The sequence below is a fragment of the Orycteropus afer genome, unplaced genomic scaffold (genome assembly GCF_000298275.1).
Source record: "Orycteropus afer afer isolate SDZICR_OR568_19922 unplaced genomic scaffold, OryAfe1.0 scaffold00813, whole genome shotgun sequence".
In the NCBI taxonomy this organism is placed as follows: Eukaryota; Metazoa; Chordata; class Mammalia; order Tubulidentata; family Orycteropodidae; genus Orycteropus; species Orycteropus afer.
In genome coordinates this window covers 368,110-383,001 of record NW_006922400.1, presented here as the reverse complement: position 1 = coordinate 383,001, position 14,892 = coordinate 368,110, and positions in this window count along the sequence as shown.

The following is a 14,892-nucleotide window of genomic DNA, read 5'->3' as shown; positions in this document are numbered from 1 at the left end:
GGTTCCTGGCTTTTATCCCTTTTCTCCTGTTCTTCCAGCCTGCTACTCTGGGCGGGCCTGAGTTTCCTCTCCTCACCTAATCCCTTTGGCTGATTGCTCTTCTCTCTGTCTTCCTGGCTTTTAATCCCCTTTCTCCTGTTCTTCCCGCCTGCTACTTTGGGCGTCCCTGAGTTGTCTCTCCTGACCTGTAACCCTGGGGCTGACTGCTCTTCTGTCCGGGTTCCTGGCTTTAATCCCCTTTCTCCTGCTCTTCCCGCCTGCTACTTTGGGTGTCCCTGAGTTGTCCCTCCTCACCTGTAACCCTGGGGCAATCTTCTTGGTAGCTCTGGTAAATGGTATTGTTTTCCTTATTTCCTTTACAGAGATATCTTTGTTGATGTAGAAGAATCCAATTGATATTTGAATGTTGATCTTGTATCTTACCACTTTGCTGAATCTTTCAATTAGGTCAAGTTGTTTTCTTGCTAAGTCTCTTTTGGGTTTTCTATGTATAGGATCATGCCATTGGCAAATAAAGATAATTTACTACTTCTTTGCCAGTTTGGATGCCTTTTATTTCTCATTCTTGCCTTTTGCCCTTGCTACGATTTCTAATTTCCAATTTTTGCCCTCGCTAGGTTTTCCAGTTTTTCTAGGATTTCCCAGCACAGGACTGGGCAGTGTTTCGTTCTGTTGTACATAGGATCACTATGAGTTGGAGCCAACTCAATAGCACCTAACAACAACAACAGGATTTCCAATGCAATGTTGAACAGAAGTGGTGATAGAGGGCATCCTTGCCTGGTTCCTGTTTGCAAAGGAAATGCTTTGAGTCTCTCTCTATTGAGAATAATGTTGGTTGTTTGGCATAGTGCCTAAGGCATTTGACTGCTAACCAGAAGGTTGGCAGTTCAAACCTTCCAGCCACTCCTTGGAAGGAAGATTGGGCAATCTACTTCCATAGAGATAGTGCCTCAGAAATCTAATAAGGGGTCACTATGAGTCGGAAACGATTCCAAAAAAGTGAGTTTGGTTTGTTTTTTTGTTGTTAGTTTTGCATATAGGCCCTTTATTATGTTAAGGAATTTCCCTTCTATTCCTATTTTGCTGAGAGCTTTTATCAGAAATGGGTGCTGAATTTCCTTTTCAGAGTTCTTTTTCTTAGTGCAGATGAATCTGGCTGATTTTTATAAATTGATCTTGTACCCAGCCACTTTACTAAATCCTTCTAATACTTCCAGTAGTTTTCTTCTTGAGTTTTTGGGATTTTCTATGTATATGATCAGATCATCTACAAATAGAGATAATTTTACTTCATTGCCAATTTGGATGCTTCCTATTTTCCTTTCTTGCCTTATGCTCTAGTGAAGAATTCAAATACAATATTGAATAGGAATGGTGATAAAGGTATCCTTATTGGGTTCCTATTTGCCTGGGGAATTTTTTCAGTCTCTCCATTGAGAATAATATTGGCCATTGGTTTTATGCATATGCCCTTAAGCATGTGGAGGATTTTCCCTTCTAATCCTATTTTGCTGGACATTTTTTCAGGAATTTTTTCAGGAATGGTGGACATTCTATTTAGGAATAGATGTTGGATTTTATCAAATGCCTTTTCTGCATCAGTTGATATGATCATGCAGATTTTTTCCTATTTTGTTTATGTGCTGGATTACACTGATTCTTTTTCTAATGTTGAACCTTCTTTGCATTCCTGGTTTGAATCTCACTTGGCCATGATGTGTTATTTTCTTTTTATATGTTGTTGGACTGTATTGGTTAGGATTTTTTTTTTTTTTTTTGAGGATTTTTGTGTCTGTGTTCATGAGAGATATCGCTCTATAATTTTTTCTTAGTGGTGTCTTTGCATGTTTTTGGTATTAGTGATATGCTTGTTTCATAGAATGAGTTTGGGAGTATTCTGTCCTTTTCCATGTTGTGGAAAAGTTTGAGTAGAATTGTGTCAGGTCTTAATGTTTGGTAGAATTCATGAGTGGAACCATCTGTACTGAATTCATTTTCTTTGCTGGTTTTCTTATCATTTCTTTTGTTGTTGTTGTTTTAGGGCTTACTGAGACTTTGTGACTTTCTTCTTTTTAATTTGGTGAGAAGACATATTAATTTTCTTTGAGATTATCTTGTAAGTTATTATTATCTTCTGAAGTTTAAACCAGTACTTTTATCTTGATGCTATCTTGACTTCCTCTCTCCATTTGTAAGTTCTGTAACTACATCATTTATTCCCTCTTTTTGTTTTGTAGTTGTCATCATTTACAAAGCAGCATCTCTGGTTGCCTATTTTCAGTATTGTAAGTTTACTTTATTTTTGAGACTTCTGTATCTGTATTGATTTCCTGGTGTTGTCATGGGTTTTGTTTTTCTGTGTGAAGGACTCTCTTTAGTATTTCTTGTAAGATTGGTTGGATTTCTTTCTTTTTTTAATTTTTTTTTTTTTTAATAAATTCCCTTAAATTCTTATTATCTGGGAATGTCTTTATTTTGCCTTAATGGTTAAGGGACAGTTTTTTCTGGATATATAATTCTTGATTGGCTAAACTTTTCTTTCAGGATTTGTATATGTCATCCCATTGTTGTATTTCTTCCATGGTTTCTGCCAAGAAACCAGAGCTTAGTCTTATTGGTTTTCTTTTTGTAGGTAACTTCTCCTTTTTCCAGAAGTGCTTTGGTTTTGAAAAGTTTATGACATTTGTTGGTGATTTTATTTTTGTGTGTATCTTTTTTTATTATTATTATTTTTTAGCTGCTTACATGCTTACTTCCTCTTCTTTTGTCATATTAGAGAAGATTTTTCCTCACAAACCTCTTATGATATTCTCAGTACTTTTTTCTGTCTCTTCCTTTTCTGGAATTCCAGGTAAGTCTTTTGGATGTTAACTAGAAGGTCAGTGGTTCAAACCCACCAGTTGCTCCATGGGAGGAAGATTGGGCAATTTACTTCCATGAAGACTGACAGCCTTGGAAACCCAATGGGAGTTGCTATGAGTAGGAATCAACTTGATGGCAGTGGCTTTCTTTTTAATCACATGTAAGTTGTTCCTCTTAATGATGCCCACATAATTCTTAGCCTTTCATCTTTTTTTCTTACTGTTTCTAACAGTTTAATATTAAGAGATTTGTCTTTAATTTCACTAATTCTGTCTTTCATTGATTCAATTCTACTCCTTTCCCCTTCAACTTCATTATCTATTTCTGAAAATTTACTATATATCTTCTGGATTTTTACTTGCTGGTTTTGTATAATTTTTAATTTTCCACTTTTAAAAAATGTTTTCTTGCATGGTTTTCCTGATTTCTTGTAGAGTTTTATGTTTTTTTTTTTTTTTTTTTTAAATTTTGATGGTGGTTTCCCTGATCTCTTTCTTAATTTGCTGAAAGAACCTAATTATATATCTTGTGAATTCCTTATCAGGTAGTTCCTATAGTATTTCTTCCTTCAGATCATTTCCCAATCTTGCATTTTGGTCACTTGTGTTATCCATTTCATCCCCCACCCACACCTTTTGTGATTGTGTGTGTGTGTGTGTATGTGTGTGTGAGATCTGGAGTTGTCTATTTCCTCTGAGATACTGTGGTGTTATTGTATTAATTTCTTGATTGCATGCTGGTTGGCTTTACTCTGATTTTTTGTTTTGGTTGTTTTAATGTATCTTGGAAACTGGATGGGCATGCTACTCCAGTTACTAGTTTAGCAGTACTGGAGTGCTCACCACCTCTCTTTGGGGGCATTTGGTATCAGGTGGGATTGTGGACATGATCACTTTTTTGTGCTGAAATCTAAGGGCAGGCTTGGTGGGTGTTGGCTGCCATCTGCCATTGATCAAATGGTGCTGGAGTGGGTTGTGGCACCCACCCTATGGGTAGGGTGACAGTTACAGTGGGGATGGCTGGGTAAGGTCACTGGTTCCTGACTGCTGAGGAAAAATAGAAGGAAAAAAAGGGGGGGGGCTGTAAAAGAGGTCGGAAAAAAAAGAAAGGGAATAGGAAAAGGAAAACCCTGAAAAAAGGGGAAAAAAAGGAGAACTGAAAAACAGAGGAAAAAAGTAACACAGTATTGGCACAAACACTAGCTACTGAACTGGCTGCAGTGAGAATGTATCACTTGCTATGTAAGAGTGCACACTGATGATCAAAGTTTCAGGGCAGGCACTACAGAATGTGGAGGTGAGTAACAGAGCACTGGCACTATGGAATAATAATAATAATAATAATAATAATAATAATAATAACAATAATAATAAAAAGGTGAAGGAAGAGGAAGGAAAAGAAAGGAAAGGAAAAAAAAAAAACAAGATATAGAAGGAAGGACGTAGGAGAAAGGATAAAAAAAAAGGAAAAACATGGCATAATGCTAGCACAAGCATTAGTCACCAAACAAAGCTGTAGCAGAAATGTGGAGCTCACTGCACAGGAGTGTGCACTGCCTTCCAATTGGGGGCTCTTGTGATTGTGGAGATGGGGGAAGGCACTCACTCCATGGGGAAAAAATAAATAAATAAATAAAAGAAGCTGCAAGGAAAATGAAGAAAAATAGAAATGAAAATAGAGAAAAAATGGGAGGGGGCAGAGGAAGGAAGAACTAAGTAATAAGAAAAAAGGGGAAAAAGAAAGTAGCATAATGTTTGCGCAAGTGCTAGTCCCCAAATATGGCTGTGGTGAGAATGCAGTGCTTGCTTTGCAACTGTGGAGATGTATGGGTGGGTGCTGCTAACTAAGGAGGAGGCAGAGGTGGGCATCTGCTCTATACATTAAAAAAAAAGAGAGAGAGAGAAAGATGAGAGAAGAGGAAGAAAAAAGGAAAGAAAAAGGGAAAAAAGTGGCAGGGAGAGGGAAAAACTAAGAAGAAAGAGGAAGGAAGAAAGGAAGAAGTGGCATAGTGCTGGCAGTAGGGGGGGTGTTTGACTGCCATGTGAGAGGTGAGTGTGGGGGACCAGGGCTCTGGTCACCAGCAGGTTGTTCACAACTCTCTTATTGCTAGCAACAGACGTGAGTTTTGGTAGAATCCTGGGCGAGCAGAGCTGATTATCTAGTTCTTGCTCAGATCAGATGCTGCTTGCAATAATTCAAAATGGCTACTCTGTGCCAGGTGGCAGTTCACTGCTTCCTCTTTGTCTGTTTTCACTTTGTCTCTTCCTTTCATTTGTATTTGATCTATTTCTTTATCCTTTCCCTTGAAACTCTGAGGTCCAGGATTGTCATCCCTTTCTATTTCACTTGATCTCCTGAGTCGTGTGGTAGAGGGTCTGGATAGTGTATCTGCCTAGTCTGACATCTTGGATTCACTTCCCAAAGTTAGTAGATTTTAATACTACAGGCTTTATATTGAATCATCAAAAGAGAAGGGAATTATCTCTAAAATTTATAGAAAACTTCAACACCTCAACATCAAAAAGACAAACAATTCAATTCAAAACTGGGCAAGGAACATGAACAGACAATTTACTACAGAAGATATTGAGGCAGCCAGTAAACACATGAAGAAATACTTATGATCATTAGTCTTTAGACCAAAAACACCAAACACACTGCCATTGAGTCAGATCCGACTCATAGCAACCCCTCCTTGGGTTTCTGAGGTGTATCACTATGAAAGTAGATTGCCCAACGTTCCTTCCAAGCAGTGGCTGGTGGGTTGGAACCACCAACTCATTAGCCTTTAGAGAGATGCAAATAAAAACATCAAAGAACTATCATCTCACTCCAGCAATAATAGCAAAATTCATCAGGACAGAAAAAAACAAATATTGGTGAAGATGTGGTGGGTGTGTAAAACGGTACAACCACTATGAAAAACAGTATGAAATTTCCATAATTAGTTTAAAATAGAAATACCATTTGATCAAGCAACCCCACTACTAGAAATATATTCTAAAGAGGTGAGACCTGTGACAAAAATAGATATATGCGACACCCACGTTCATCATAGCATTATTTACAATAGCAAAGAGATAGAAATAACTTAAGTGACCATTAACAGATGAATGAATAATCAAATTATGGTATATATACATGATGGAATACTAAGAAACATTAAAGAATAAAGAAGAATTGGTGAATTACTTCATAACATGGATGAACTTGGAGGACATTATGCTAAGTGAAATAAAGCAATCACAGGACAAATATTGCATGAGTCCATTATTATAAAAAGTCAAGGGAAGGTTTGTACATGGAAGGAAATTTTCTTTGTTGGTTACCAGGGATGGAGGGGAAGGGAAAGGAAGGAAAATAAATGGATAATTGAGAGACAGGTTTGATGAGTGAAGGGATTTAAAAAATAAAGGAAGAAAGAAAGAAGATTAGCCATTAGTTGAGAAGTTTTGAAGCTAGATTAGGGACACACACACATCCATTGTACTAGTCTTTGTTTCTGTTTAAAATATTATATGTAGATATATCTCTCTATGTATAAAAGGAGCTCCGATGGCATAGCACCTAAGGCATTTGACTGCCAACTAGAAGGCTGGCAGTTCAAATCCACCAGCTACTCCTAGGAAGGAAGATTGGGCGGACTACTGTAGTGATGCTGCCTTGGAAACCTAAGGAGGTGTCACTATGAATTGGATCTGACTTGACAGCAATGAGTTTGGTTTTTTGGTTTAGATATATATAAAGAGTATTAGGAATCAGCTTATACTTTAAATTGAAAGAATCAAAATTTGACCAACACAGACCTAACTGAAATCTCTACTGACCAGTGTGATTCAGTTTAGGAGAAATGGGGAATAACAATTACAGTAGTTGGGCACGAGAACTAATTTGTTGATGTCAGTTTTCTGTCTTCATGTGATTCTTATGAGAACTTCCTCTTCCTCGTCTTCTTTTTTTATTTTTTCCAACTGTTCCAGTCTGTTTCTTCCAGGCAGAAGGCAAACAAAGTCTATTTTCACAGCAGTGTTCCCCTGTTAAGAGACTGCAGTCATCCACGTCATGGGCACTTCAATGTTCTCTTTCAAAGGAACCAAGTAGTCATTGCTTTCACAGTTAAGCCTGCTGGTCTATAACCACAAAACTGTATGCTTCTCTTCTGAGCTGTGCTATTTGACTGACCAATTTTATTTTAACCTCCATGCAGCAAACTAGGTGCTGCAAAGAAGCAAAGCATTTTCTATCCAAAAGAATCTTGTAAACTAATAAACAAATCTATGAACTATTAATCTGCATAGCAACAGGATATGATGGAACGAAACTTTTCATTAAACTAAATAATGAGAAAGCTTACAAAGGACTAGGGATCAGGTTGAGTGTTTTTAAAGTGCTATGTTTTTAGGTGGATATTTTATTCAAGTCTTTCTCTCTGACCCTTAATCTAATCATGAGTTAATTGAGACTAAAACGATTTTGAGTTGTAAAAGGGTTTAGATTAAAAGGCTTTTCCCAAACAGTATTTTTCACTGAACATAATGAGGTCTTTGTCTCTAATTTTCTTAGAACTCACTTCTAGATTGCAGTTAAAAATTGCTAATTTACCTGTATTTTCAGGGTGATGTTATAGCTCCATGTCAGAAGAGTAAGATAAAATAAGAATAATAGTTCTGTGGCTAACAACCACAAATGAACGAGTTTATTACCTAATGAATGTTGTTTATGAGAATGTCAAGAGTGGATTGTTTCTGTGACTTTAGTGGCCATTAATCTTTGAGGCTCTTTCAAGTAGTGAAACTATGATTTCTTTGTTTTGTGATCAACGTAAAACCAAAAGATGCAGGTGCAATATACTCTGTTGTTAGATTTTACTTTATTTCATGAATCAGAGCCATTTATCAATATTTTCTCATCTCCTTAAGGTAGCATTTTTAGGTATTTGGATGTTTAGAATAAAATTTCATTATGACAAAGTAGGAATGATTTACACAGTGAAAAACACTTACCATTCAATATTCCTGTTAACAAGACTTTCAATAGTCAGAAAGTTTTAAACTAGACCTGAGGTTCTGTTTCTGGTCTTAAAGTTATCAAAACTATCTTAGAATATATCTTAAGAGGTTGGGCCAGGTGTGGTTGATGATTTACCCTTCTAAATAAATGTTGAGCAAATATCACTTGACCTGGGAACCAAGATTGGTCTTATTTCCAGTATATAGCCAGACTGTAACCAATTTTCTGTTCTTGTTAGGGGAGAATCTTCGTTTGGTATTTTTGTTTATCTAAGTCCCTGGTTTACCCTTTATAGGGGGCCGCTTTTTTTTAGCCATAACTTGTATCTGGTTAGAATTTATGAAAAACAATGTTTGTACATAGTGAATAATCTGTTATGGCATAAACAGGATAATTAGCTTCCAAACTGATTTTTATAAATGTAGTAATAGAGAATAACTTTAGGCTGCTAAACATAAACAGATACACAAAACAACAAAAATAAAACAACAAAGATAAAAACAAATAATCATTTATAAAATAGACAGCATGGAAATCTGAGTGTAACACGCTATAGAGCAATGATTTTACAGTGTGAAAAATCTGATAGGAGTTCTGGTGGTGTAGTTAAGGCATTTGGCTGCTAACCAGAAGGTCAGTGGTTCAAACCCACCAGATGCTCTGCAGAACAAAGATTTATAGTGGAAACCCAGTGGGGGTCACTATGAGTCGTAATCGACTCGATCATAATGAGTTTGTTTTCTCTTTTTGGTAATGTAATGGGCACATTGGGAGCTCTGGTAGCATAGTGCCTAAGGCACTTGACTGCTAACCAGAAGGCTGGTGGTTCAATCCCACCAGCCACTCCTCGGAAGGAAGGTTGGGCAATCTACTTCCATAGTGATATCGCCTCGGAAACCCAAGGAGAGGTCTCTATGAGTCAGATCTGACTCAACGGCACATAACAACAACAACAACAAATAGGCACATTAATCAAGTTTCTAGCAAGAATTATCACTTTAAAATAGATTATAAAGTCTAGCTGAAATGTATAGGAATGTCAGAATAGATGACAGTATGCAATCAGTACATTGCTTACTCAGGTAGTAAACTCTTCCGTGGTGCTGCAAGTCTATTTTATTGGATTAAGTCCAAACTAGTTCACATCATGGGACCTTTGCAAGCACATAAAAACAGAGCATTGATTTTTTTCCCCCTGCTTTTTGGGAGGAGTTGAGGCATGAAGTCTGGGAAGATGCAAGTGACATTTGGAAGTTAAGTTAAAGATCAGTAAAGGCTTTCAGAGGGTAAGGCTTTTTCTATATGCTTTTAAGTCTTCTAATTTGTTATTGTTGTTAGGTGCTATCGAGTCAGTCCTGACTCATAGAAATTCTATGTACAACAGAATGAAACACTGTCCCATTCTAGACCTTCCTTACAATCATTGCCATGGTTGAGCACGTTGTCACAGCTACTGTGTCAATCCATCTCATTCAGGGTCTTCCCATTTTTTGCTGATTCTGTGATTCACCCAATATGATATCCTTCTCCAGGGAATGGTCCCTTCCAACAACATGACTAAAATATGAGAGATGAAGTCTGGCCATTTTCACTTGTAAAGAGCATTCTGGCTGTACTTCCTCCACAACAGATTTGTTTGTTCTTCTAGCAGTCCATGGTACTTTTAGGTACCATGGTACCTTCAATATTCTTCACCAAAACCATAACTCAAAAACATCAACTCTTCTGTGCTCTTCCTTATTCATTGTTCAACTCTCACATGCATATGCAACTACTGGAAATACTGTGGTTTGTGTCAGGCACACTTTAGTCTTCAAAGTGACATCTTTGCTCTTAAACACTTCAAAGAGGTCCTCTGCAGCAGATTTGCCCAATGGCAATTGATGGTCTGATCCACAGTCAGACCCTGGCCTTGTTCTGACTGATGATATTGAGCTTCTCCATTGCCTCTTTCCACAGATGTAGTCATCTGATTCCTGTGTATTCCTTCTGGCAAGGTCCACATATATAGTCACCATTTACATTATTTTAAAAAAGTATTTGCTATGCCTAAGTCATTGGTCATACAAATTTCTATATGTGATATCTAGCATCATTTATATCAATAACCAAGACCATATTTTCCAACTATAGATGCTTCTTTGTTCCAATATTTGCATTCCAAATGCAAATAATTATCAATATATCTTGGTTGCATGTTTGGTCGATTTTAAACTACAGAATCTGGTAAAAATCTTCAATTTCTTCGTCTTTGGCCATTACCAATCAAAATGGCCATTACCAGTCCATCTCACTAATGTCTAGGACATTGATTTTTATGTGCTCCATTTCAGTTTTGACAACTTTCAATTTTTTAGATTCATGCTCAGTACATTCCATGTTCCAATTATCAATGGATGTTTGCAGCTTATTCTTCTCATTTTGAGTCATGCCACATGAGCAAATGAAGGTCCAGAAGGTTTTACTCCATCCACATCATTGAAGTTGAGCCTACTTTGAGGAGGCAGCTCTTCTCAGTCATATTTTGAGTGCCTTCAAACCTGAGGGGCTCATCTTCTGGCACTATATCAGACTGTTTCCGTGCTATCCATAAAGTTTTCAGTGGCTCCTGCCCACCCCATGCCCCAAGAAGTGGACCTGACCATGTCCTCCTTTCTAATCTGTCTTAGTCTGGAAGCTTCACTGATACTTGTCCATCATGGGTGGCCCTGCTGGTACTTGAAATACTGGTGGCACAGCTTCTAACATCACAACACATGCAAGCCACCACAGTATGACAAGCTGACAGATGAGTAGTGGTAGCCTTCTAACTTAGTATCCTAATATTTCCTCTTAGGATACTAAATTATAAGGCTACCACTACTCATCTATCAGCTTTAGTATCCTAATATTTCCTCTTGGAGCTCTGGTAGCATAGTGCCTAGGCACTCAACTGCTAACCAGAAGGCTGGTGGTTCAAACCTACTAGCCATTCCTCAGAAGGAAGGTTGGGCAATCTACTTCCATAATGATACCGTCTCAGAAACCCAAGGAGGGGTCACTATGAGTCGGGTCTGATTCGACGACACATAACAACAACAACAACAACAATATTTCCTCTTAGAGAGAGAAGAAGAGATGATTTGAAATTTCCATCAAATCACATGGATAGCTAGTGGAAGGTGCAAAAAACAAAAAAAACAAAACAAAACAAAACAAAAAAAAAACTCAAGAGCATACACATTTTCATTCTTTTTTTTTATGGCCCTTTAACACCATAAAAAAAACAAAACAAAACAAAAAACTATACACACAATTCCATACACAGGGCCAATTCTTTCTAAAGCATTTTGCCTCATATCATCATGTCATCTGATCTTCACACAAAGGCTAAGACAGTTCATATGATTCATTTCATTAGTCAAAGTAAGGCATTTTGCTGGTTGTCTTTTCTCAAACAGAAATGAATATAGATTGCTAACCTTCTGTTTGGTTCAAAGATACATGAATCTAAAAAAACAAACAAACTAAAAACCCAAACAGGATTGAGATAAGATTCCATTTGAGTTATCTCCAATGATAATTTAAATTTTTTAATAACTGTATTGAGATACTATTCTCATAATATAAAATTCACCTTTTAAAAAGATATAGTTCAGTGGTTCTGATATTTCACAGTTGTGCAACTACCACCACTATCTAATTTTAGAACAGATTCATTGACTCCCACCAAAAAACACCTTAGCCATTAGTAGTCAATCCACAGTCTCCATTCTCCTGAGCCTCTGACAACTGCTAATCGACTTTCTGTCCCTATGGATCTGACTAACAAATATTTCATATAAATGAAATCATATAATGTGGCTTTTTGTGTCTGGCTTTTTTTACATAGCATAATCTTTTCAAGGTTCATCTAAGTTGTTGTTGTTGTTACATGCCGTTGAGTTGGACCCGACTCATAGCGACCCCTCCTTGGGTTTCCGAGGCAGTATCACTTCCTTCCAAGGAGTGGCTGGTGGGTTTGAACCACCAGCCTTCTGGTTAGCAGTCAAGTGCCTTAGGCACTACAGTACAAGAGCTCCTCATCTAAGTTGAGCATGTATCAATCCTTTCTTTTTGCAGCTGAATAGTATTCCATTATATAGATACAAAGGCGCCCTGGTGGTGCAGTGGTTAAATGATGGCTACTATCAGAAAAGTCATTGTTTCAAACTCACCAGCTGTTCTACAGGAGAAATATCTGGCAGTCTGTGTCCATAAAGATTTATATCCTTGGAAGCCCTATGGGGCAGTTTTACTGTGTTCCAAAGGGTCATTATGAGTCAGAATGGGCAGTAGGTTTGGGTTTGGTTTAAGGGAAAAGAAGGGGAGCTCCTGAGTGGCACAGATGTTAAGTGCTTGACTACTAACCAAAAGTTTGGTGGGTGGAACCCACCTAGAGATACCTCAGAAGACAAAGCTATAGTGTCACTATGAGTCAGAATTGACTCAATGGCAGTGGATTGGGTTTTTGGTGAAAAGTGGTATCTTATTGTAGTTTTCATTTGTACTTTTCTAATGGCTAATGGTACTGAATGTATTTTTCATGTTTTTTGACCATTTGTTTGGAGAAATGTCTATTCAGAAACTTTGTCTATTTTTTAATTGGTTGTCTTTTTATTATTGGGTTGTAAGCACATTTTATATATTTGGATAAAAGTTCCTTTTCAGATATATGATATGCTAATATCTTCTCCCATTGTATGGACTGTTTTTTTCATTTTCTTGATGATGTTCTTTGAAGCACAAAATGGTTAATTTTGATGAAGCTCACTTTATATATTTTTTTCTTTTGTCATTTGTGCTTTTGATGTCATATATAAGAAACCATTACCTAATCCAAGGCACAGAGAGTTATTCTTATATTTTCTAAGAGTTTTATGGTTTTAGCTCTTACACTTATGTCTTTAATCTATTTTGAATTAATTTTTGTGTATGGTGTAAGGAGTTCTGGTGGCCTAGTGCCTAAGGCATTAGACTGCTAACCGGAAGGCTGGCAGTTCAAACCCACCAGCCACTTCTCAGAAGGAAGGTTGGGCAATCTACCGCAGTGACACTGCCTTGGAAACCCAAGGAGGGGTCGCTATGAGTCAGATCTGACTCAATGGCAGTGTGCTTGGTGCTTGGTGTCAAGATGTCCAATTTCATTCTTTTGCATGTGAGTATCCAGTTGTCCCAAAACCATTATCAATTCTCCACTGAATAATCTTGGCACCCCTGTCAAAAATCAATTGACCATCTATGGCAGGGCTTATTTCTGGACTCTCAATTCTATTCTGTTCATCTACATGTCTATTCTTATACCAGCACACAATTTATAATTTTTCATCTTAAAGATTTATTCACAATCTTTAATCTTTCTTTAATGTCCAGTTTGGACATTTTTTTTTTTCTCTAATAGCTGCATTCTCTAAGAGAGATTTTAAAAAACTTATTCTAAGAAAATTGTATAATGTAAAAAATTATTTATAGAATAATTTATGGGTATTTTCACAGCTGAATTACTCCAACAAAATAATAAAATACAGGAGAGCATTGTTAGGGAAGGAGCACCAAGCCTAAAAGTAAATCTGTCAAAATGTTTATTTTTTTCTCCTAAGAGTTTTTAAATAAATGTTTTAAAACTCTTATATATGTTGCATTATTAAAAACATGTCTTTCTAGGCCAGTTGTCCTGAAGTGCAGTGAAACCTGTGACAGCTCCAACTCTTTGGAACTGTCTGGATGCAGTCTTACCACACTTTTCTATAGCTCGTTTCAATAGCAAATATTTAAGTTTTCCTTCTCTGACAAGTTTCTGTCTTACACAGTTTCTAGCATTCTCAAGTTTTACTGTATATGTTCCCTAGAAATATTAAATATCTCCTTAGTCAACTTTTTTTGTGTGTATTCCCACAATTAATGTTTTCCATTAAAAATCTATTTTATACCCAAGAAGCTGAAACAGGTGCTTTGCAGGAAATTTTGCGGAAAACTATAGACCCCTTAGTGGAGACTAGAAGTCCTGTTTTACTTTATTTATTTATTATTTATTATATGAAGAACCTTGCATTTACCAAGCACTGTATTACCAAGTCTTAAGACCCACGTGTTGTGTTTGGGTTCTTAGTGTCTAACATGAAGAGACACTAAGTATGTTTTTGTTGCCATTTGCTTGATATACCTTTTTCCAACCTTTGATTTTCAGTCTATTTTTGTCTTCATCTCTAAGGTGTGTCTCTTGTAGACAGCATATTGATGGATTTTGTGCTCTTATCCAATCTGTAACTCTCCTCTCTTGAGTGGTGCATTTTATCTATTAACATTCAGTGTAATTGTTGACAAGTATGAATTGGCTGCTGTCATTTTGTTATGTGTTTTTTCATGGTGTCCCTGGTTTCTTTGTTCCATATTATTTTCTGTACTGAGCTCATTATGTTTATTAATCATGTTATCATTTCCTTTGTTGCTGTTGTTTTAGTATTTGCTGAATATTTGTGTTTGTCCTCTTTTTTATTGTGATGTGAAGGTTTATCATTTCTCTTTGAGGTTACCCTGTGATTTACAATTTTCTCCCTGAGTTTGGAATAGTCCATGCTATCTGGCAACTCTCTTGACTTCCTCACCATTTAGAAGTTCTGTAAATACACAGTATTTTCCCCCTTTTTGGTTTGTAGTAGTCCTCATTTGCCAATTGATGTCTCTGGTTCCCTGTTTAGAATCTTGTAAGCTTATTTTACTTTGGATATGTCCATAGCTATAGTTTCTGGGTTATGTCATCTTGTGTATTAATGGTTGGTTGTTGTTTGCTATTTTTGGTTCTCTGTTCAAAGGACTCCCTTTCGGTATCTCTTGTAATGTTAGTTTGGTTTTAACAAATTCCCTTAGTTTCTGTTTATCTGGAAATCTCCTAATTTCACCATCATATTTGAGGGACAGTTTTGCTGGGTATATAATTCTTGGTTGAAAATTTTTCTCTTTCAGGGTTTTATATATACCATCCCATTGCCTTCTCACTTG